The sequence below is a fragment of the Pleurodeles waltl genome, chromosome 2_2, assembly GCF_031143425.1.
Source record: "Pleurodeles waltl isolate 20211129_DDA chromosome 2_2, aPleWal1.hap1.20221129, whole genome shotgun sequence".
Taxonomy (NCBI): Eukaryota; Metazoa; Chordata; class Amphibia; order Caudata; family Salamandridae; genus Pleurodeles; species Pleurodeles waltl.
Genome location: NC_090439.1, coordinates 513,604,387 through 513,630,305, shown reverse-complemented (window position 1 = coordinate 513,630,305; position 25,919 = coordinate 513,604,387). Strand labels below are relative to the sequence as shown.

Genomic DNA, 25,919 nt, shown 5'->3' with positions numbered 1-25,919 from the left:
AGGGTGGCATTTATTTGCCTTAAGAAACAGCAGTGGTCTTGTTGCCCTTCAGTGTTGTGTGCCATATATGCCATGCGTCAGGGCCTTGTGTTCCCCAGGTACTTTATTGAGCAGTGATGATGGGATGTTCTTGTTGTCTGTTATTGAGCTAGAGTTGCTAGTCAATTTGTAGTGGTGCATTAGCTTGTGTAGGTATTTAAGGCTTCAAGCCCAACCCTGAGAGCATAATGTCAGTAACTTTATTTCATGGTCAGCCAGTGTAGGGAGTATGGCTTATGTTGTATTGGAGTAAGCTTAATGTATCTGTCTTTTTTCATTTAATATAGACCAAAACCTATTGTTTCAAGGATCGTGCTGATCCTTTTTGATGAGTTAAATGCCTTCTCCATATCCAGGGTGATTACAGCTAGAGGTTCATTTGCCCTTCTGATATAGTTCTAAGTAGTTAGGTCACCCACCCCAGTTCTGCCTCATGAGCCTTCGAAGTATAATGTAGGATGTGCCCAGATGTGCAAAAGATGTCATCAAAGATCGTTTCCTGTTGGCATTAATCTTTGCAGAAATTTTGTTTGTTGTTTATCCATTTAAGATTGATAAGAGACAGTAGGGGTCAGTTGTCAAATAGCGTTTGTTCCTTATATATTATTGCTACATGGTGTACCACAGATCTTCAAGCTGTCACCATACCCTTCTGACCTCTGCAAGCAATTTCAGCAGTCATATATCACAATGACTTAACAGCCTTGTAAAAACCATTGAGGGCAAAATCTGTTACATCCAGGCATCTTTCACAATTATGCCTGGCTATTGACATCCCTAAATTCTAGGTCCTCTTCAATTTGAAGCTTGTTCCTCTCTGTTAATCACAGGAATCTGATCTCTATAAGGAGCGCTACATAAATGGTCTTATAACAGTTTGGAAATGCTTTCACTATTATGTCTTTATCTGAGACAGCCATTCTGAGGGCATCCATTACACAGCTGACCCACCTAATTTCCTAAACTCGCCTACTCAGGCAGGAAACTTACCTCCTTAGTTCCTCTTTCATACCATCTCAGTTGTCTGTGTATTATGAGCTTCTGCAGACTTAGGGGGTTATTACAACTTTGGAGTAGGTGTTAATCCGTCCCAAATGTGACGGATATACCACCAGCCGTATTACGAGTTCCATAGGATATAATGGACTCATAATACGGCTGGTGGTATATCCGTCACTTTACCGTCACTTTTGGGACGGATTAACACCTCCTCCAAAGTTGTAATAACCCCCTTTGTCACAAGGTTCCTATATTCCTCCTTCAAGAGAATTAGCTGGCATTTCCAGTACAATCAGAAGCTCATTAAAGGAGTTACCCTACACATATATCTCTTTCGTTGCCTGGTTTTGCATTACTTACTGTGGGTTCTTGTTGTAACAGTAGTGTAAGCATGATAGCACCAAGTCACTGTATTTTGTGTGGCGTAAGTTGAAAATGGGCATGACATTGCTGAGCATGTTTAGATAGAGGTAGATGTTTTAACTTTGGCTGCTCTAGTTTGAGATACTTCTTAGAGAAGCTTCTTTTGAATTGCTAGCGTTTTGTACTCATCTTCCCTGCAAAACATATTTTGTATTCGATTTCCTAGGCTAAGGCTACTTTTCCTTACAAATGAATGAGGTAGGTTTGTATGTCAGGGTAGTGTCCTCCTCCACTGGGTTAAAAAATGGTGATGCATTGAATGCTTGAATTATTCTCAGCCACTGGCAATCGCTCAGGCCTCATTTGAGCCATCATTTTTCAACCATCATGACACCTCAGTTTGGACCTGGCCATATGCAAATCACTTTTGATCTTGCTCTAACGGCAGCATTCCAGCTCCAACTGCCAGGTTAGTTCCTTCCTGAACCAGAATACAAGCAAACTAAGACCAGTTTCACCCTTATTAGGGCTCATCAGTCGGGTACAGCTTAGATCCAGTGGCATAATGAGCATGGGGCCCACTTCTGGGCATACCACTGTAAAAGCAAGCCGATGGACGGAACGCTTGAATTAATTTCCGCCACTAACAGTTGCATAGGCCTCATTCCAATCAATTGTTTTGCGACCACCGTGGCATTTCAGTTTAGACCCAGCTATATGCTGATCTCTTCCAAGCGTGATCTGGGTATTCCTATGTGCTGCTGAAATGTTTTAATACTTTGCTGGGTCCCTTTAGCCAAATAAATATGGCTGTCTTTTAGAGTCCCTTCATGGGTTTGCCCATATTTGCTTGGAACCCATCAATGATACTGCATGCTGCTGAAAGATGGGGCTGTTGGCCAGTTCTCTGTTCTCAGCAGCTTGGTTTGTAGGTGTCTTTTGTCCCTGAAACATCAGTCCTGATTGACAGCCATGTTGGAAGGTCAGAGGCTAGCTGTGTTATAGAGATTGTGTGTCGCCTTGTGCTGCATAGTTTTACCGACCAAGGGGAGGGCAGAAAGAGAGTGATACACAGGCCACCATTTAGATGTGTTTTTCAGAAAAGGAATGATTAGAGACTCCTTCAAGTTGTCAGTGAGGTGGTCATTGAGTAGTGATGAGCTACTGATTTCTGGTAGCACAGTTGCAAGAGTATTTATAAGGTCTTTTGATCCTGGGAACCTACCACCACAATGTGACTGCTGATGTGGCCTTCATAATTTTAATACAGATTAAAGTTTGCTGAGAGGCCAGAGATACTGACAATGGTATTGTGGGTGTGAATATCATTTGAAAGGTTTTGCAGGTTCTTCTCTACTGCTTATTTTTTTGTATGTTTGTTGGAAAGAAGGACAGGAGGTTTTATTGCGTCAGATAATCAAGTTTCATAGACATGTATGACTCAGCACTACCGAATTGTATCCATCATCTTTGATTTTTGAGAGCATATAATCTTATCGAAAGTTCTGTCATGTTTTCTTAAAAAGCAATCTGAATTAACTGTTGTCTTCTATTAAATGCCCTCACTCTACAGTGATGTTACAGCATCCACTATTAATTTGAAAAACTCAGATGTCAAACATGGCTTTTAGCATTGTACATTAGCCTTTCAGCTTTTCTCCAATAATGCCTCCAACATTTGTGGTTAGTTCTGCTCATGTAGTTAAACATTTTCTGCTTCTCTACGTTTTTTTAATTGGTGAGGATGTTCTAAATATTAGACAGATATCTTTGATATATGAGGTTAGATGACTAGTGCTACCTGATTCCTAAAACATTGCTATGTTATAGCCCATTGGATCTAAGAGGGCAGACAAGCTGGTGTTTACTTCTCTCTCAGGAGCACTTCATTGATAATTATAAGCACTGAAAAGCCCTGCTTCTGTACGGGGCACCAGGAGCAGTTCTTTTGTGGCCTGCCCCATTTACCAAGAAACGATAATAAACAGTTTATTATCGTTTTTTGATAAAAGGTTTGCAGCGGCTGCTGCTGGCGGGGGCAACTCTCCTCCATCCTAGCGGAGCAGCCATGTCTGACAAAGAGATGAATTCCCATCAAGATGTACTGATCCAAACCATAGTGACGGATGCTTCTCTAACAGTTTGAGGTGCACTTGTGGACCATCCATGGATACAAGATGTGGTCTCAAAAGGAACACTTTTACCACATCAACCTTCTTGAGCTGAGGACAGTACATCTCACCCTGAAGGCTCTTCTCCTGTCATTCAGAGTGAACTATCTTTGTTCACTCAGACAAAAAAACAACTGTGCATTTTCTGAACAAGCAGGGAGGAACGAGATCCAGACCCTCTGTCCCTGGAAGCACAAACAATCTGGAAATGGCTAATATCCAAGAATCGCAAGATTACAGCAATCCATCTGTCAGGAATACAGAACACTTAAGCAGAAGCTCTCAGCAGAATCATTCAAGAAAGTCATGAATGGGTATCAAACGACTCCAAAATTCAGAACATTGTTTCAAACTGGTGTTTTCCTCAAATAGATCATTTTGCTGATTGAGAAAACCAGAAGTGCCCGGGCTTCGCATCAAGGTTATACCAACCTGGAGCACTGAGAATTGCCCTATGGATCGATTGGTCAGGCAGATTTCTTTACACCTTTTCTGCGATTCCCCATCTGCCAACAGAGATCCTGAAGGCCAGTATGATTCTCATTGCTCCAGACTGGCCAAGACAGTGGTGGTTCATGGATCACTTTCACCTCTCAATGTCCACACAGGAAGCTGCCGTGCAGACTGAACCTTCTTCAGAAGTATGGAGGCCAGATTCAACACCCCAGCCTTCACTTGTTGAACTTGGCTGCTTGCCTCCTGAAATCATACAGTATGGTCACCTGAACCTCCCTCCAGAATGCATGGATGTGTTGAGAGAAGCCGAACAACCTTCTTCTAGGGCTTCCTATTTGTTCAAATGGAAAAGATTCTGCATTTGGTGCTCTCAGATCAACTTTAATCTTTTCACTTGTCAAGAAGAGGCGGTTCTTCCAGACCATGTCAGTCAAACTATTTTATTACTTACATTTTTTCAGAATCCTTCTTCTCCTGCAGATTGATCTCTCCCGATGTCAGGAAGGTGTTGAATTTCTACCAAGATAGGACGCAGGCTTTAAGGAAGTCAAAGCAACTTTTTGTAAACTATAGCCCTTTATGGACAAATATGGCCACTTAGAAACAATCCTGGTCTTGATAAATTGTCTCCTGCATAATCCTTTATTATCAAAAGGTCAGTAAAACCCTGCCTGGAACACCTAAAACCCATTTCAGTGGAGTAAAACAGCTACTGCTGCATTACTTAGAAGCATTCCCGTTGCAGAGATTTGGAAGGCTGCAACTTTGCAAAGCTCACACGTTTACAAGACACTCCTGTCTTAATTTGGAGGCAAGGGAAGATGCCCAAGTCGAGCAAGCCTCCCTGGGAAACCTTTTTCTTAAATATACTATTCAAGATATCTCCTCCCCCACAAAATTATTCGGGTGAGCTAACAAAACTATTCGGTACTTGCTTATGATTATCAATGGAGGTCCCCTTAGAGAGAAGGAACGATTTCTTGCCTGTAATTCTAGTTCTCTCTCAGGAGAATCTCCAGTGAAATTATAGACAACCCTCCCTTCTCCTTGAGAGAGAAGATAAAATAATTATAACTCTGTACTGCTAATTTGTTCATCAAAAAGAGCTGAGAAAACTGTCACCTGCAGAGCATGATGGGACACTGGAGGTCAGGGCACCCTTAAAGGCACAGTCTCCTGTTCTAGTAAACAAGTCCCTGACGGGACGGTTTTAGAAGGCCTTTTAAAGCCTTTTTCTTCAAAGTAATTTAATATAATTGGGAATATCAACTTGTTTTTAATGGTGCAAAATGTATCATTTGTGTCACGTGCCTCCTGGCTTTTACGAAGTAAGGCAAAGTAAATGAGGCATTTTAAGAACTGCGTCAGGGTTTCCCGCATGTGGGTGGTACTATTCAGCGCTTCTGATTTCAATGGAGATTCGTTTGAGAGAGAACCAGGATTACAGGCAAGAAACCGTTCCTTCCATGTTTGCTGCTCAATTCTTGATAACCCTAATATTGTTTAAAAAATATGATACTTTTCAGTCTTTAGTGAGTTATACTACAATGAAGTGGTTTATTTTGTTAGGAGGGTACGCTATGCAGACAATTAATTCCATGTATTCTTTAATGGCATAGTATGTATGTATGAGGGACATAAAAATATTGAGATACTATAATGTGCCAGGTTTGTTGAGATTGAACCACAAAAACAAATATGAAAAAACGTTTCTTCACCTGCTGGCCCTCATATGTGGCTTGGATCTTTCAGAGATGAATGACAAAAAAGTGATCTGTGCTTCCACGACGACTGTTAAGAGTTTCCAGTGAAAGTTCTGTAATGTAGAGAACATCCAGGGATAAATTCACCAGACCTGTAACAAAGAGCCTGAAAAAGTTCATATTGGTAAATAATTGATCAGCTATATTTCCCTGAGGGTGCTAACTTGTTTTGTTGACAGTTTCCAATGTTGAAAAGAAGTGTTTATTGTAATGTTTTTTAACCCCTTCACTGCCAGGCCTTTACCCCCTCAGGTGCCAGGCCTTTTTTGGCTATTTAGAGCAGTTTGCGCTTAGGCCCTCATAACTTTTTGTCCACATAAGCTACCCACACCAAATATGCGTCCTTTTGTTTTCCAACATCCTATGGATTCTAGAGGTACCCAGAGTTTGTGGGTTCCCCTGAAGAAGACCAAGAAATTAGCCAAAATACAGCGAAAATTTCATTTTCTTAAAAAAAAAATAGGACTGCAGAAGAAGGCTTGTGTTTTTCCCCCTGAAAATGGCATCAACAAAGGGTTTGCAGAGCTAAAATCACAATTTTCCCAGCTTTCAGGAACAGGCAGACTTGAATCAGAAAGCCCAATTTTTCAACACAATTGTGGCATTACTGGGACATACCCCATTTTTACAATTTATTCGTCCTCTCATCCTCCTTCCAGTTAGTGACAGAAATGGGTGTGAAACCAATGCTGGATCCCGGAAAGCTAAACATTTCTGAAAAGTAGACAGAATTCTGAATGCAGCTAGGGGTAATTTGTGCTGATCTTACAAGGGGTTCCTACAGAAAATAACAGCTGAAATGAAAAAATTATTAAAATTGAGGTTACAAAACAGCCATTTTTCTCCACCTTTTATTCTGTAATTTTTTTCCTGCGATGTCAGTTTTTTTAAAGCAATATACCGTTAATTCTGCTGGACTCTTCTGATTGCGGGGATATATAGGGCTTATAGGTTCATCAAGAACCCTAGGTACCCAGAGCCAATAAATGAGCTGCACCTTGCACTGGGTTTTCATTCTATACCGGGTTTACAGCAATTCATTTGCTGAAATATAAAGAGTGAAAAATAGGTATCAAGAAAACCTTTCTATTTCTAAAATGGGCACAAGATAAGGTGTTGAGAAGCAGTGGTTATTTGCACATCTCTGAATTCCGGGGTGCCCATACTAGCATGTGAATTACAGGGCATTTCTGAAATAGACGTTTTTTTTACCCACTGTCTTACATTTGGAAGGAAAAATGTAGAGAAAGACAAGGGGCAATAACACTTGCTTTGCTATTCTGTGTTCCCCCCAAGTCTCCCAATAAAAATGGTACCTCACTTTCGTGGGTAGGCCTAATGCTCTTGACAGGAAATGCAACATGCACACATCACATTTTTACATTGAAATCTGATGTGTTTTTTGCAAAGTGGCTAGCTGTAGATTTTGGCCTCTAGTGCAGCCGGCACCTAGGGAAACCTACCAAACTTGTGCATTTTTGAAAACTAGAGACCTAGGGGAATCCAAGATGGGGTGACTTGTGGGGCTCTCACCATGTTCTGTTACCCAGAATCCTTTGCAAACCTCACAATTTGGCTAAAAAACACTTTTTCCTCATATTTCAGTGACAGAAAGTTCTGGAGTCTGAGAGGAGCCACAAATGCCCTTCCTCCCAGCGTTCCCCCAAGTCTCCCGATAAAAATTATACCTCACTTGTGTGGGTAGGCCTAGTGTCCGCGACAGGAAATGCCCAAAAACACAACGTGGACACATCACATTTTCCCAAAGAAAACAGAGCTGTTTTTTGCAAAGTGGCTAGCTGTAGATTTTGGCCTCCAGTGCAGCCGGCACCTAGGGAAACCTACCAAACCTGTGCATTTTTTAGAACTAGACACCTAGGGGAATTCAAGATGGGGTGACTTGTGGGGCTCCCACAAGGTTCTGTTACCCAGAATCCTTTTCAAACCTCTAAATTTGGACAAAAAACACTTCTTCCTCATTTCGGTGACAGAAAGTTCTGGAATCTGAGAGGAGCCACATATTTCCTTTCACCCAGTGTTCCCCCAGGTCTTCTGATAAAAATAGTACCTCACTTCTGTGGGTAGGCCTAGTACCTGCGAAAGGAAATGCCCCAAAACCCTATGTGGACACATCAAAATGATCAAATACAAAACGAACTGTTCTTTTGGGGGGTGGGGGGTGCACCTGTGTTTTTGGTCCTGGGCTCAGTAGCCATATAGGGAAACCTACCAAACCCAAACATTTCTGAAAACTAGACACCTGAGGGAGTACAGGGAGGTGTGACTGGCGTTGATCCCCCAGTGTTTTCTTATCCAGAATCCATTGCAAACCTCAAAATGTGGCTAAAAAAACACTTTTTCTTCACATTTCGGTGAAGGAAAGTTCTGGAACCTGAGAGGAGCCACAAATTTCCTTCCACCCAGTGCTGCCCCCAAGTCTCCTGATGAAAATAATACCTCACATGTGTGGGGGCCCAGGTGCCTGCAACAGAAAAAGGCCAAAAACCTGTAGAGATTGAGGGGATAGCACAGAGAGTTGATAAGCACATATTTTTCTTTTATACATCTTTAGGCTGACTCTGCTTTGGGGCCCCACACAAGTGAGGTATCATTTTACTTGGGAGACTGAGGGGAACGCTGGGGAGTAGGAATTTTGTGCCGGAGCGGTGATCCTACAAAGAAAAGTCGGGAAAATACGCCTCTTTAAGCAAATGTTGAAGTTTGCAGAGGAGTCTGGGTAAGAAAATGTTGGGGTATCAACGCAAGCCACACCTCCTTGGACTCCTTGGGGTGTCTAGTTTGGTAGATTTCCCTAGAGGAAGGCCGCATCCTGGACCAAAAACATAGGTGCCCTCTAACCCCCAAACACAGGTAGTTTTGTAGTATCATTTTGATGTGTCTGCGTATTTCTGTGATGTTACAAACTCTAAAATTGTGAAAAGAAACGCACTTAGGTTATGTGAAGAAAAAAATAAAAATAAATCACCCACCAACCAAGTTGGTGGCATGCTTCATCATCGGGGTCCCACCTGAGACACCTAGCGTGTCACAGGTGTGCTGTGATGCCTGATTACAGAGGAGCAGGCTTTGTCATTTTACCACACATACTGGTTGGATTTTGCACGAGGGTGAGTGATGGTTCAGTAGATAAAATTTTATTAACAACACAATTCACAAAAATGAAATGCACTGTTAATAACTGAAAGGTCAAAAACTGAACCAATGACTCACAGCTCATGAGCTGTAAAGCCGCGTCAAGGCACCAACCGCTTTACGGTCCATTCATACACCTTTCATACATGACATGCACAAGACCATTCACGCCGCCAGCCATGCGCCCAGCACATTACAACACTCATCGACAGACAGCGCCACTCAAGGGCCCATCACTTACATACGCCCACATGCCTGATACAGCAGTCACACTAGCTGATGGGAGTGTGTGGATTGACGTTTGGCTGGCACCGCCAGCCAAGCGCCACCCCACGCACACGTCATCACTTTTTTTATTGTTTATAAACAAAGAAACCACTAACTAATTATAAAATAAGTACAAAACTACAAACACAAAAGCTCTAACTGAAAACATGACAGAAATGTGAAACTGAACATCTGAAAATATAAAACAGGCAGTTTACGCTCACTGTATTTCCCCCAAAATATTTTGGTTGTGTTAACTCCTGAAACAGCCAGCCACACAGCCCAGGCTTTGAAGGACAATCGGGGCAGTACATCCGGCTCTTCCTATGGATACCTCTTCGGGCACATACTCTACATTTCTTAGTGGGCAAGTCTTTTTTGGGAGTGGGAGGAATGTGATCTGGAATGTGGCTATCTTTTAATCTAGCCACATCCTCCACCACTGCTACTCTAGGAACTCTTGCCTGTTCCACCACAATAAGGCTCTCTATCACGGACTCCTGAAATTTAACAAATTTCATCCTTGACTCAGGTGAACAATCCTTGAAAACAATAAAAGCATTAAAAGTTGCCAAATGAAATAAATGTATGGCCAACTTTTTATACTACACGTAAGACTTACGAAGAGCAGTGTAAGGTTCCAACCTCTGATCTACTCTATCAACACCACTCATGTGCTTATTGTAGTCCAAAATGCAGCAGGTTTGCACACTTTGGAAACCTGACCCCAAACAGTCACAGGGGAAGAACTCTCATCATGGATGGTAGATAGCAGGTACACATCCCTCCTGTCTGAAAATTTCAGAGCTAGCAGCTCATTATTCCGCAAGGCACTGCACTGTCCCCTCTCAGGTTTTTTGCAGACAAGCTCCCTTGGATAGCCTTTCCGGTTTGAACGGATTGTGCCACAAGCAACAGTGTCCACTCTAAACAACTCCTTGAACAACTGCACTCCAATGTAGAAATTATCTACGTATAAATGGTGACCTTTGTTAAACAGTCGTCTACCAAGTTCTCACACAATATTCTCGCTAACTGCAAAAGTGGGCGGACAACTAGGGGGATCAATACTGGAATCCCTACCAGTGTAGACCTGGAAATTATACATGTATCCTGTACTACTTTCTGACAGCATATTCAATTTACTTCCATACCTTGCCTTCTTAATAGGAATGTACTGCTTAAAAACCAAACACCCCTAGAACAAGGCCAAAGTCTCATCCACACTTATCTCTTTGCCTGGAACATACACCTCTGAAAAACGATCTACAAAATGATTAAGGGCAGGCCTAATCTTAAAAAGATGGTCACAATCAGGGTGATCTCGTGGCAAGGCTAAAGCATTGTCAACAAAATGCAGCATCCTAAGAAGAAGCAAATAGCGATTACGAGTCATAGTTCCAGGAAATATAGCTGTTGCCATCAAGGGACTAGTAGACCAATAAGAACCCAGTGACTGCTTCCTTATCAACCCCATCAAAAAACTCAAACCTTAAAACTTTTTCATCTCTTCCAGATATGTGGGAACCCACTGGGTAGCTGTAGACTGAGGCCTAAATCTGGCAGCGTTGTCCTAAAAATATTGCTCTGCATACAAATTAGTCTGCTCAACAATCTCTTCCAAAAATACATCGTCCATAAACAAGTGAAAGACATTGACCGGCAAAAAGTTTTCTGTATTGACTTGACACCCTGGGAGACCAGTAAATGCAGGTAACTGTGGATGCTCCATGTTTGGGGCAGTCCAGGTGTCAGGTCGTCTAATGGGAAACCCTTCAGCCCCAGGCTGCTGCACTCTTGGCCCATCAATGTCGTCCGCTAAAACAGGCCCTTCATCTACACTGAGAGTGGCTTCCTCATCAGAAGAATCCTCTCTGACAGAAAACTCACTGCCAGAATAACCCACTTCCTCCTCTGCCTCAGATGCAGGGTCAGTCTCATAATCTTGGTCAGAAGACGACTCAGAAAGCATGCCAACAACCTGCTGAGCGGTCACTCTGCGGCTAGCCATGATCCTTTCTAACTCAAATGGATTGCCAACAACAACCAGCACTGTCTAAAATAAGTAATAAACAAAGTGTAGCTTTATCACAAAGAGTTATGTACTAAAAAACTATACCACTCCCTTGCCTGAAAAAGCTAGACTCACCAGCAGCTACAGACACAACAATCACCAATGATATCCCACAAAAAAGAAAAAAGAAAATTAGACATATGACAACACAAATATCATTGTGCACAAATCTAAGGACAATTTCACACACAATCCTGCATTTAGTACACCACCTACAAACATGTAATTCATGCATGTCAACAATATTCCTTTGGAGTAAATTGCTTTTACTTACCTAAAACATGCAACTATGCAAACCACGGGACAACTACTGCCAAAACCGCGAGTTTGTGGATTTGACATGGGATGTCCCGTAAGACCGGATTCAAGCCCAGCGACTCCTGTCACCTAACTATGTCGATGATGAATCCGCACCTCGTGTGCTTATGGTGTTTGGAGCGCGATCACGACCCAAAGTCGTGCACCGAGTGTCGGGCCATGAACCCGAAGGCCTTGAGGGAGCAGTCCCTAAAGCTCATGGCGGCCTGACACTCGACTCCGCAGCACTCACAGTCCCGTTCGAGAGGAAGGTCTCGAGATCAGCCGCGGAGTCACCACCACTCTTTGTCCTCCAAGTCATCGGGTCATTCGGGTCACAAGGAGAAGAAGTTGAAGAAAGACAAGCGTTCTACGACTTCACCCCGTCGATTGGATGATACGACGCTGGAAGAACATCAACGCTCCAGGCCTCAGTCAACTGAGCCTTCTTCTGGGTCAGCTCTGCGATTCCCCGACTTCCCGGGAGCCAGAGCCACCCCCACCCCAACTCAGAGTTTTACGAGGCCATGTGCCCCATTTTTGGGTGGTCCGACCTACCTTCGGGCAGAGGTGAGTCGGTTGGGGTCCCTTTCGGTTTCAAAGCCGTTGGCTTTGGCCTCCCCTCATGAGGGCCCCTCCGGATCCAGTCGCAGATCCGTCCCGACGCCGGTCCTGCCACGGCGACCTTCCCTGGTGTCGGGTCTGACGTCGACGCTCCCAATGTCGGTTGGGCCTACAATCGACGTTGATCCCATACTCATAACCGACAACCTGGAGCCGAAACGATATTGATCGACACTGATTCCTTTCTGTATTGGCTCTCCTGGGCCCAGGGTTGAGCCAGACCCTTATTCTTGTGGGTATGGATACGGGGAGAGTATGGAGGGGTAGCTGGACCCTTTAGAATACCAGTTTGACCCACAAATGGACTGGGTGCAGGAGTTGGGTGATGCCAGTGGACTAGACACCTCCCCTGACACTGGTATGCTCTTTCCTCTTAGCGTGGCTACGGAGGAGGGTGCTTCTTACTCTATGATGGTGAGAAGGGCGGCTGAGTCCTTGAACCTCGAGCTTCCTTCTGTGGATGTTAGGCCTAACATCCTAACCGACATGCTTCAACCAGGGTCTTCTGCTTCCGAGCCCCTTTTACACTTCAATGAAGCACTGACAGACGTCCTTTTGGCTACTTGGTCCAGACCCAGTACAGGGGCACCTGTGAATAGGACAATTGCCCGCCGCCATCGGCCTGCGCTGTCAGACCCAAAATTCCTGACCCAACAACGCATGCCTGAGAACCTTGTCATCCAGGCTTCTTCTCCATCTGGCACCCTGCCGCACCCCTGGATAGGGAATCAAAAAGACTGGATAATTTGGGGAAAGAAGTTGTTTTCTTCCAACAGCCTACCACTGCGGTCCGTGAACACTGCATGCCTTTTGGGCTGCTATCCCCATACTCTCTGGGATACGGTTGCGCAAGTGCTGCCTGCAGTTCCAGAGGAGGCCCGGGGCTGTCCTGTCCCAAGCCGTAACAGATGGGAGGGATGCAGCTAAGTTCATGATTCGTTGTGGACTGGATACGACTGACTCTGGGCAGATCGGTTGCATCAACCGTGGCATTGAGACACCATGCCTGGCTGAGAACACCTGTCTTTTCGGGGGATGTCCAGCAATCCTTGATGGAAATGCCCTTTGATGGCACACGTCTCTTCGGAGACCAGGAAGACTCGGCGCTCAAGCTCTTTAAGGATTCCCGAGCCACGGCCCGGTCCCTTGGCCTCGTCCCTGCACCTAGACCCCAGCAGTCCGCCTTTCACCGCTTTTGTGGCTATGGCAGGGGCACCCCACTGCGTCCTTTTCCACCTGGCCACAGACCTGCGCATGCTGTACAGCCCCTGCGCGGTCGCGGGATCCCACGTGCCAAGGGATCAGGGAGCCAGCGGGTCGCCCAGTCCGCCCCCTCCCCCTCCTCAGCCTCCAAGCCTTCCTAGTCCGCAGGTACATCGGGAGCCAGTAGGTGACAGGATGCACCATCACCTGCTGCAATGGCAAGCCATTACCTCAGACAGGTGGATATTCCAAATTGTCCGAAGGGGCTACTCCCTCCCCTTTGAGACGACATCTCCAGCCATGCCACCTTCATACAGTCAGATATCAGAGGATCATATGGCTCTTCTCCACAAGGAAGTCCAAGCTCTTTTGGCTGAAGGAGCTATAGAGAGGGTTCCGTTGCCAGAAGTTAGTTGTGGTTGCTATTCCCGATACTTTCTCGGTCCGAAAAAGGACAAAAGGACAAATGTCTTCGACCTATATTAGATCTTCGATCCCTCAATCTCTTCCTAAAAAAAGAGAAGTTCAAAAATGTTATCATTGGCTCAGGTCCTATCTGCCCTGGATCCCGGAGACTGGATGGTAGCGTTGGAATTGCAAGACGCATACTTCCACATTCCCTTCTTGCCAGCCCACTGTCGTTACCTACGATTCGTGGTAGGTCACAAGCACTTTCAGTTTACCGTGCTACCCTTTGGCCTTATCAGTGCCCCTCGGATGTTCAGGAAAGTGATGGTAGTGGTGGAAGCTCATCTGCACAGGTTAGGGGTCCCAGTCTTCCCTTACCTCAACGATTGGCTGTTAAAGGCGAACTCGCCCCAGACAGTCGTCTCCCACCTCCAGACTACAGCGAACCTTTTGCATTCGCTGGGGTTCACTATGAATGTGCCAAAGTCACACCTGACTCTCATTTTCATCGGAGCTGTTCTGGATACAGTGCAGTTTCGGGCATATCCTCCCGAAAAGCGAGTCCAGGATATTTGGGCTGTGATACTGATGCTTCAGTCTCTTTCCTGAATTTCGGTGAGAATGACTCTGAGGCTGTTGGGCCTTATGGCCTCTTGCATCCTGTTGGTTCAAAATGCCAGATGGCATATGCGGGCTCTGCAGTGGGACCTGAAGTTCCACAGGGCACAGCATTAGGAGAATCTCTCCGACAAGGTCCAGATCTCAGAAGGGACTGCGAAAGACCTGCAGTGGTGGTTAACGAATCAGGATTGTATTGGGTCAAGGGCAGATCCCTCTCCTTTCCCCAACCAGATCTTATGATCGTGACAGATGCGTCACTTCTAGTATGGAGTGGCCACATGGGAGAGGCAGAGATCAGAGGTATCAGGTCTCTGGCGGAAACCGGTCTCTATATCAATCTTCTGGAGCTCCGAGCGATTCAACTAGCATTGAAAGCATTTCTTCCCTCCATCGAGGGGAAAGCAGTGCAGGTGTTCACAGACAACACCACTGCCATGTGGTGTTGCAACTAACAAGGTGGAGTGGGGCAGTGGATTCTTTGTCAAGAGGCCTTTCGTCTCTGGACTTGGCTGGAACATCAGGGCATTTCACTGGTGGTTCAACACCTGGCAGGTTCTTTGAATGCCAGAGCAGACTAACTCAGCCGACGATGCCTGGGCGCCCATGAATGGCGTCGCCATCCGGAGGTGGCGCAAGGTCTCTTCCTGCAGTGGGGAGAACCTTGGTTAGACTTGTTCGCCTCCATAGAAAACGCGCAATGTCAGCTGTTTTGCGCGTTGGAGTTTCCAAGGGGGCACTCGCTCGGCGACGCTTTTCGTCGCAAGTGGAACTCAGGCCTCCTGTACGCGTTCCCGCCAATACCACTTCTGCCCAGAGTTCTGAAGAAGATCAGGCAAGACCGGGCCCAAGTAATATTGGTGGCTCTGGACTGGACACAGAGAGTCTGGTATCCCGAGCTCTTGAACATGGTCATAGCTCCTCCGATCAGACTACCTCTTCGGGAGGATCTTCTGTTGAGCAGGGGAAGGTCCTCCACCCGAACCTGTCAACTCTGCCACTTGTTGCGTGGAGATTGATCGGTGACAGTTGACGTCTTTCGACTTGCCACCCGAAGTATGTGACCTTATCTTGGCAACCAGGTGTCCCTCAACCAAAACTGTATACGCTTGTTGTTGGAAGAAATTTGTGGCATGGTGCATCAACAATTCTGTCGATCCTCTATCTGCTCCTCTTTCTAAGGTCCTTCTCTTTATTCTTTCCCTTGCCCGGCATGGTTCCACCTTGGGCACTCTTCAGGGATATCTCTCTGCTATCTCTGCTTTCTTAAGGTTACCTGATCAGCCTTCTTTATTTAAATCTCCCTTAGTTGGGAGGTTTCTTAAGGCCTCACACACCTTTTTCCTCCTATCCCATTCATCATGCCCCAATGGGCATCATCCTTTTGTGTTGCTAAAGTTGCCCTAAATGGGAAGGGTATGCCCAGACGTGGGTCCCTTGCTCAATGTGTCATTGGATTCAAGCTAGCCTGGCTGATGAAGGGTGATACCCTGAAACTGGTCCCAGGATGCTTGTTTCCAATCCATGGAGGACCTGGCTTGGCAGTTCGGGCTGAACTGTTCCCATGAGGAACAGGGTCAAGACTGATTTGCATATGGCTGGGTCCAAACTGGGGTGGCATGGTGAGCAAAAGAACAATGGATTAAACTCATATCTGCGACTGTGGTTGAGTGTTTGCATTGTTCAGCACTCCATCCATCATCCTTTTGTGTTGCTAAAGTTGGGATCTCAACCTGGTCTTAACTTACCTTATGTGTACCCAGTTTGAACCGCTTCACAACTGTCTTCTAAGGCTCTTAACTATATAAAAATTACTTCTGCCTGCAGAGTTAGTGAACTCCAGGCTCTGTCATCTAAGCCACCTTTTTTTGCCATACACCCTGACAAAGTAGTGCTTCGCACGAGGGCTTCTTTTCTACCCAAGGTAGTGACACCCTTCCATGTCGGACAGTCCATCACCTTGCCTACCTTTTATGTACCCCTACATCCTTCTCATGAAGAGGAGGGACTCCACCGTCTGGACCCAAAAAGAGTGTTGTCGTTCTATCTTGATCGTACCAAAGACTTCCAGGTGGACGATCAGCTCTTTGTGGGATATGTGGGTGCAAAGAAGGGGAAGGTGGTGCAGAGGAGGACCATTTCAAGATGGGTACTCCTATGCATCAAAAAGTTCTACGCTCTGGCTAAAAGGCCAACCCCCTGAAGGTTTGAGAGCTTACTCTACCAGCGGTACTGCTGCTACCACAGCGCTAGCACAGGGCGTTCCAGTCCTGGATATTTGTCAGGCAGGAACGTGGGTATCTCTGCACACTTTTACTAAGCACTGCCGCCTAGACACTCAGGTCCGAAGGGACGGATACTTTGGCCGTTAGGTCCTGCAGGACTTTTTGTTGTGATCCTAGTTTGCAGGCCCGCCACCAGGGATGGTATTGCTCAGGTATCTATTCAAAGGTAAGGAATCTGCAACTAGAAGTCTCTATCACATGTACAAATTACATACCTTCGGTAACGAAATATCTGGTAGAGACATATTCTAGTTGCAGATTCCTTACCGACCTGCCCATCCTCCCTGCACTGCGAACTGATTTCTAGGGACAGGAATTTTCCCTTGAGGGTCCTAGTTTTGGCGCACCACTCTGTGTTCTTCATGGCTCCACGCTACTGGCGTGGAAAGTCGTGAAAAGAAACTGACTACAGTGCGCCGGGGTGGCGCCTATATACGACCGTGACGTAACCACGGAGAGCTCGATGCCAACAGTGCGCAGAGGTACTGCTCGACGAAAAATTCTCCAGCTTGATGCCTGGGGAAATTCAAAGGTAAGGAATCTGCAACTAGAATATGTCTCTACCAGATATTTTGTTACAGAAGGTAAGTAACTTGTGCAACAATTCTTTCTAGTGTGCAAGGTAACATCCCACCTTAGAACTACAAGGCTTCACTCTTGTAGGGACTATTGCAAGTGGATGCCTGTGACAGATCCCCTTGAGGTGTGCCTCTGGTGTTTGGGTTCCACCCCCAACTCCAAGTGTGCACCCAAAGGCGATTTGTGATCACAAAGTCAAGCTGTATGCCACTGAACAGTGCAGTAAGTCATGTAAGCCACATTCCAGATACAGTCCAGTGTGTGGACACTTTCCTGCTCTCTGGGCCCTTTCCCCCTACAGCTCTTTGTCGAGGTCCAAGTCTTCAGGTAAGTCGAAGTCTGAAAAGAAAGTTAAGGTCAAACCAGACTCAACCCAGTCTTCCCACTCTCCTGCTGAGAAGTCACAAGTACATCAAGGTGCTCCCTCTCCCCAAAATACTACTCCAGATCCCCGCTATGAAGCCCCGTTGATCCCAGTGTGCTCCAAATTCCCTAGGCTGGTGGCAATATTGCAACAGATTGAAGCTTTCAAGAAAACCATGTTGTGCTTCATTGTCACTAGGTTGGTGCCCTCTGGCCTTTAGTCTGATTACTGCAGGCAGATCTGTCCTCGGAATTGTCTATGCTTCCTGAACTTGCTTTGAGTTCAGCTCCAACTCCAGAGCTGACTCCACATCCAGCACCACGATTCACACAGGTTCCTGGCACGTTGACGCTGAAGGACTCAAGTCTTGTTTTCCTGTTTGACTCCAAAACAAATCCTCCTCAACTGAGGTTGCGTCCAGGTGCGACCGCCCCGTTCACTCAGACAAAACAGAACCTTTGCCTATAAGCTACCTTCTGACACTCCCAACAACTTTTTGGATCAGAGTCTGACCAGATCCAACCAGCATTTGACCACCATGGAGATGATGGATATGAATTTCCCCCACCATGTAATAACTTTTATTTGGACCAACAGGCGGCCAGTAGATTGGACAGTTCCCCTGACAACAGACAAGGTTCTCTCCCTGGTCCCCCAACAGAAGCAATAACATATTTTGCTGTGATCATCAGACTGCAGCTGAATTCCTGGACATACGGTTGTTGCCTGTTGAAGTGAGAACCAGTTTCCCCACTGACGTTTTGCAGCTTGGACAGACCTCGCCTGAGCCCTTGCCATGCTTGTTATTATTGTTCCTCCTACCTTTAAATAGACGGGTAGGAAATACCACAGACCTGCCCCCCGGTGACCCTGCCTTTTTTATGCAACACCCTACTACAGTGAGCCTAGTAGTTCAGGTTTCTACTAGCGGAATCTATCCAAACTCTCTCCATACACCACCGTCCTCCCCATTTCGATAGAAAGTCGTAATGAACTGAGGCATACCAGTATGTTGAAGATGCAGTGAAGCACATGATTAGATCAGGCCCAGACACTGTTTGTCTGTCTGGGTAGAGCAGTTGAGTTGGTATCCGCATGGTTCTTGGGAGTCATGCAAGGGTGAGCTCAATAGACTTCTCTAGGGATATCCAGCAATCCCTCATAGACATGCCATTTGATGTTAACCGTCTCTTTGGTGATAAGGCAGACTTCAGTAGAGTGCTCTAAAGGAAACAAAGCAACAGAGCACTTTCTTGGCCTTGCACCACCTGTACAATCGTTTCCCCAACAATATCACCCCTTTCAAGCCTTTGAAAAAAGGGTTCCAGGAGAGGATACAACAACCTTTGGCTCCGTGACAAAATACCTCCCTGCCCTTTTAAAGTAGAAGTCTGGAATCCAGCTAACATAATCAGACCATTATGATCAAGAACTACCTAATCCCCTGCATCCCTCCCCTGCTGCTCCAAACCCGTTCAATTTTCCTTCAGTGGTGCACTATCGCCTGGATGGAGGGTGAATACGTTTTTACCTCCACATGTGGCAAAACATCATATCAGGGTACTTCAAATTGTCCAGCATGGTTATACCCTGCCCTTTATCCTCACTTCTCCAGATATGCTGCCTACATCCTAGCAGCTTCTGGAGGTCCTTTTGTCCATACTCCAAGACATTCTCACTTTCATTGAGAAGGGAGCCATTGAGACAATACCAGCATTAGAGGTTGAGACTAGCTGTTTTTTCTGCGTCATTCCAAAGAATGGAGGCCTTCATCCTGTTCTGAAACTTCGCACCCCACTTCTTTCTCAAGAAGGACAAGTGCAAGATGCTCACTTTGGCATAAGTTCTGTCTGCCATGTATCCCAGCGACTGGATTAGCAGGGTGCCTACTTTAACTTTCCTGTCATGCAGCCACACAGATGGTACCTGTGATTTCAGGTAGGTTAGGAGAATTTTAAGTTCTCCATACCCCACTTTGCCCTCAGTGCTCATCGCTTGTTCACAAAAATGATGGTGGTCGCTGACTGTCTGAGGAGGTTGGGAGTACCAGGCTTCACAAATCTTGATGACATCTGCTGGAGGTGGGCTTGTCTTAAACAGTCCTGGATTCCTTCCAGGCAACGCCAATCTGCTGAAATCCCTGGTATTTATCATCAGTGTGCTAAAGTCACACCTGAATCCTGGACCTTGTTTCAAGCCTTTCCCCACCACAGTGAGCCCAAGATTCAGGCTAAGATCCCGATAGTTCAGCCTTTGACCTTGGTCTCAGTGAGAGTGTTTTACAGACTTACTGGCCTCCTGCATCCTTATAGTGGCCCACATGAGCTCTGCAGTGGGGTCGGAAGCCTCAGTTGCTCAACACCAGGGTAACTTGTCTGATTCCATCTAGGTGGAGACTGCAAAAGGTCTGCAGTGGTAGACCGGCGGTAGACCCTTCTCCTTATCCCACCCAGAACGGTCATGAAACATGCATTGTTGCTCCGTTGGGAGGCCATCTGTGGGAGGTAGAGATCAGAGGACTAATTTTGTACAGATATGTCTCCACATCAACCTGATAGGTTTGCTGACAATTAGCTTGGCACTAAAGGCTTTTTTTCCATCCATCAAGGGTGAACAGGTGCAGGTTCTGACAGACACCACTTCCACCATGTGATACTGCAACAAAGAGGCAAGGAGGGGTAGTGGATCCTGTGTAAAGAGGCTTATGCCTCTAGAACTGGCTGAGTCGTCAGTGTATCTTTCTGGTCATAAAACACCTAGCAGGATCTTTAAAAGCAAGAGCAGACAGATTCAGACAGCGTTGCCTAGTGGATCACAAATGACAGCCACACCCACAGGTGGCTCAGTGCATCTTTCGTCAGTGGGGAGAACCCTGCCTTGATCTTTTTGCCACTGCCGAGAATGCAGTGTCCAGACTTGAACACTGGATTTCCCAAGGCAAGTCTTCCTTGGAGATGCTTTTCAGTTGGATTGGAGCTCAGGATCTCCTGACGCAACAGGGCCAGGTCCTACACCAGGTCCTACACCTGAACAACTTACACCTCCATGTTTGCACACTGAGCACCAACAGTTGACTGCTTTTGACCTCCTTCCCAACTTAGTAAGTGCCATCGTGGCAGCCAGATCTCTCTCCAACAGGATGCTGGGAGAAGTTTGTTTCTTGGAGTTCTTAAAGGCATATCCAACATTTACAAGCCCAGTTGCCTGATGTTCTTTTTGCCTTATCTCTAGATCTGCGAGGCCTAGCTGTGACAACAGTTTAATGTTATTTGTTGGCCTTTTTGGCCTTTCAATGGTGACCTTATCAGCCATCTTTGTTCAAGTCACCTTTTGTGATGCGATTTTTGAAAGAGGTTAAACAATGTTCCTCTCAAAACCCTCTGAGAAGCCCCAGTAGAACCTCAGTCTGTCCTTACCTTCCTAATGTGCACCCCATTTAAGTCTATGCACAGCTGCTCCTTGAGATGGCTCACATTGAAAACAGTATTCCTCATTGCAATAATGTAAATTTGAACTGCAAGTGCTTTCTACCCAGCAACGATGTAACGTCTTCTTCCCTGACAAATTATTGGAAAGTAAAAAGGCAGCGTTTCTCCCACAGTTTGTAATTCCTTTTCACAGTGTGCACACTGCCATAATCTTTATGCAAGATGTCTAAAATGTAAAAACGTAGAAAATTAATAGCATTATCTAAATGGCTAATGGATAGACAAAATATGTGGACTGGTTCAAAAGTTAAAGCTGTACCTCACACCGCGTAGAGAACCAGTGCCTCTTTTAACTATAAGTACTGTGCTCTTAGTGTACAGTGCTCTGAAACCCTTTGGTTAAGTCTGCGGTACATTACCCGTTACTTGCATCCAGAGCTATGGAGCAAAATACAAACTGAGGGCCTGATTTAGAGTTTGGTGGACTGGTATGCACTGTCACAAATGTGATGGATATCCCATACGCTGTATTAAGATGACCATAGGATATTTAAAAAAAATAAGACGGGATATCAGTCACGTTTGTGATGGAGTAATCCCAGCCGCCAATCTCTAAATCAGGCCCTGAATATTTGCATCCCACCACGATAATGAGCAGGGTGAGGACGACTTCAGCAAGAGTGACTGCTCTGGAGGTGCACACAGCCAATAACCGAGGTATCAAGGTCCAAGTGTCCATAGGAGAAAGACTGGAGCAGTGAGTATTAGAAATGCATATGGTTATTTAAATTGGATAGATGGGTTGTGCACTTGAAAGTGAGGCCTGCATAACTGTCAGGTTTTGTGATTTTTGCTGCACGTGCATGAATGTCTGGAACACCCTCGGGGTGCTGACTGAGGAGCAGAGGAGGTGGCAGAAGGTGCGTCTCTTATGGAAGTATATAGAGCAGCTCTAGTAGGTGCAGATCATTTTTTAAAGAACTCTAGCGAAAACTTGTTTGGCATGAGTTTTTTGCCAAAATTTTATACCTTTGATATTAGGCTGACTTCTTTCTGGTTGTCAACATTTGTATCATTTCAGGGCATTTTGCATACCCACGTTTATTCCCTTAATTCAGGGCTTAGGTCTGTGACAGGGTATCAGGTGATAATCTTAAAGTCATTGTTTATTTCAAGGGGAGTTAATTGCAGAAATTTGGGGAAGAATTAGAACGATGCCGGCAAAGTTTATCCGATCTTAGCATTACACCTTTATTAATTATGATTTAATGAATTTCCATTTATTTTAAGCAATTAAATGAGTGCGCGTTAGTGTCAGGCTGCTTGGCCAGTTCTTAACTTTTGATTTTCTCCTTTTAAAATTCCCCTTTCATTTATTTGCTTCTCCTATTTTTATTATTTCTTAATAGAATACCACAGCTCTCCAGGTAGTTCTAACAGGTCTCTTGCTTGCCCCTCATTTAATCAGCTGTGCATAGCATCCCACAAAGCCCCTTTCTCTAAACCAGGAAACTATTATGGAATGCTGTTGTCCATAGTGTATCATTTTTTTACAACGCCAACACGTTGGTTTTAAATTTGGCCATCATGCTTGAACTTAAAAACGACAATAGAGTATTTGCAATACCTTTATAAGACAGGCACTTTCTGCTATGTAAAATTTTGTTACTGCAAGCTTATGTCCACCGTGTTTAGATAGCGGCATGTTATCTTTTATCTACTTGTTTTCTTTTAATTTATCCTACTTATGTTGTTAAGTTGGAGTGTGTTTTATTGTGGTTGTGTCAGAGAGTGAATGCAGTGAGTCAGTGGATGGGTGAATGGATGCATGAGTGACAGAGTCCATGTATGATGACTTGTTGAGTGGCTGAACCCAACAGTGTCATAAAATGAACTTTTATTCATAAGCTAGACCTATTGTCATTGCCAATACTTGTATATATATTTTGTCTCACTCTCATGCTTATTATTTTCACTGAGGTGCCTGCGAGAAGAGCTTGTGTGCCCACACAAGACCAGCACTGGAAACCAATCGGGGGTGGCTCTTCCGCTATGGAGGAGGAGCATCGCCCCCCATCAACAGCAGCAGCTGCAGACCTTTTACACTGAGAAGATAAACTAGGTTTATTATACTTTTATTGTAAATGTGGCAGGGCCACGAGCGATGACCGGGACGGGGAGTGCACAGCACTCCTCCTTAGTGCGCATGTATGTTTGGCCGGCCGTCTCGGGCCGGCCAAACACACATGCACACAGGGCTCTCTCCAACCTGGCACTTTGTTGCCGGGTTGCAGGGAGAGACTCTCCCACTGCCTCGGAACGCCCAGCCTAGACATTCCATCCAATCCTAATGCTGCTTTCATGCTGCCAGCAGCATAAAAACAGCGTTCGGGTTGGCCACAGGGCAGGCTGGGAGCCTGGGCCTGCAAGAACTGGAGCCAGAGGAGCGGAGAAGCACGGCGAGGAAGGTACGTTTCTTTAATTATTATATGTTTTTTTGGTCCCGGACCTCTATAACCATCCCCCCGAGCCGCAAACTGAAAACAATGGTGCGCTGCTATCATGAAACATGTTGGAAAAGTCTTCCAAATACAATTTAGTGCATAAAATATACGTGAGAAAAGCAACTTTGGACAATTGGATAAAGGTGGAAGAATCACTTGCTGTGGGAGGGGTGTGCCCTCGGATGTTGAGACTGAGTTGAGGAGGACCCCAAGAGGGGGTAATGTGTTCATAACAGACGGTATAGGAGCAGAACACACAACTCTCAATCTGAATAATTACAATTTACCTAATGCATTGTCAGCTTTTTTTTTTCAACCACAAATTGGCTTTTAGGCGAAAGAAATTTACACATGATGAGTAAGAAAGTATTTGCTCAAAATGTGAAAACTAATTGTAGGCGGGGCTTAATATGCACCAAAGAGTATGTTTTTTATTTTATTTTTTATTTTAATGAGCAAATAAATGACATTCCAGGAGTGCAGCATTAATTGCTGCCTTTAACATGTTCATCATTCAGCAAAAAAACATTGTTTCCCTATCAAGGAACCATTATTTACAAGGTCTACAATCGAAAACTGTCCTGTTAGGTTGATGTTAGCTCCTGAAAATAAAGGACGATTTTTGACGAACCGTTGATTTGCCATTGTGGAACTGGCATGTGTTTTACTTAATCTGGATAATAAAAGTGGAGGTTTGCACATACAAAAAAAATAGTAGATTCACACTTTCAAGCTTTCTTCTGCAAATTTCATACAGGTATTTAAAATGTTAAAGGCTTTTGGGAAGTATTGATGATTCTGTGGCAGCAGGTCAGGGTTCATTGATATTATTTGAGAGGCACTTATAAAGGTAAAGTCTCTGGAACCAGGAGATCTAGATTCCAAATCCCAACTTATATACGTTATCAAAATGTTTGATCCTGGGCTAAACCCCCCACCCCTCCTCCTCAAAAGCCCCTCAACCTCCTGCTGATTTTGCTTGCGTGCAAACTAACGTTTCAGAAGGGTAGTTAGTGGAGTGGAATATTTAGGAATATCTTTTCAGTCACAGAGACTCTTCTGATTCCTGCACAAGATTCTGTGGCTACATCTACTGGCAATATGCAACAGGAATGGTTCTCGATTTTGGTCAGCCCTGAATGTATAAGTAGTGCCGGGACACCATTCAAGATATTTTTTCGCACTTTGAAAATTTTATAATACACATGTTCCATTTCACTACTGTTGCCAGTGCACTACTCTATGGGCCAGATGTAGTAAAATGCAATTTAGCATTTCCTAAATAGCGACTTCATAGAAATCGCTATTTAGGAAATGCAAAGTGCTGTGTACAAATATACTGATTTCCTAATAGCGATTGCTACAAAGTAGGAATTACTATTAGAAAATCGCAAATAAGAAATCCCATGCCATTTGAGAACATTTCCTGTTAGGAAATCACTATTTGAGAAATGCAAAACCAAGGATGGCTATGAGAAAAAGGCCCCTCTTGGTGCACCCCAAAAATAGTGGTGCACTTGTAGAGCACAGATATGTCGAAGGGGGTGCTCTATTGCACTTAAAAAAAAGCTTTTTGGGGTGCTTTTCAAATTGCACATGGTTATCATCGACATGAAGTTAATGGTAAATGCATCATTTAGGAAAAGCATTGGACATCTGAATAGGAATCGCAAATAGGTAATTCCTATTTGCGATTCCTATTCAGGGGATCACAAACTGGGATTTCTACAGTGTACAAATCGCAATTTGCGATTCTCTAAAGAGCTTTGTACATCAGAAAAGCCCCTTTTGCATTAACAACCCGAAATAGCGATTCAGACCGTTAAGAAATGGGAACGGCGTTGGACATCTAGCTCTATGTCTCACCCTAGACCTCTCTCAATATATCCTCTGCCTCCACTCTTCGACTCATCCCAAACCTCCTATTACTACTGTGATCTACCAAACTACCCTTTCTGTAGTCTTACCGCCTCCATCTCTCCTTTTAGTCATCCCAGACTTAATCTTACTACTATGATCTTCCAAATAACACTTTACAGACTCCGCCCTCTTATATCTCTCCATTATCCTATTCAAACCAACTAACAGACAGCGCTCAAATTAACTCATATTTCCCTTTAGCACCAAATTAAAAAAATAAATTTCTAGCAGAGCTGGAGCAGAACCTGTGTCTTTATCGATCTCAGGAGAAGTATCCAACCCACTAGTGTCCTGAAAGCTGTGAAGTTGGAGTAGCCAGTAGCAGTGAAGTTCATAAGAGGGTCTTCTTTCTAAGCCAAGGCCTGATCCTTGTCTAAGTCTGACCCAACCAAATATGCTCCCAA

General features: G+C 44.9%; 1 protein-coding gene across 3 annotated transcripts in view; it reads left to right on the top strand.

The window, feature by feature from the left end:
* Positions 1–25,919, top strand: part of OSBPL1A (oxysterol binding protein like 1A) — a 1,294,449-nt gene that overhangs the window by 621,733 nt on the left and 646,797 nt on the right. The gene's annotated exons all lie outside the window — the stretch shown is intronic.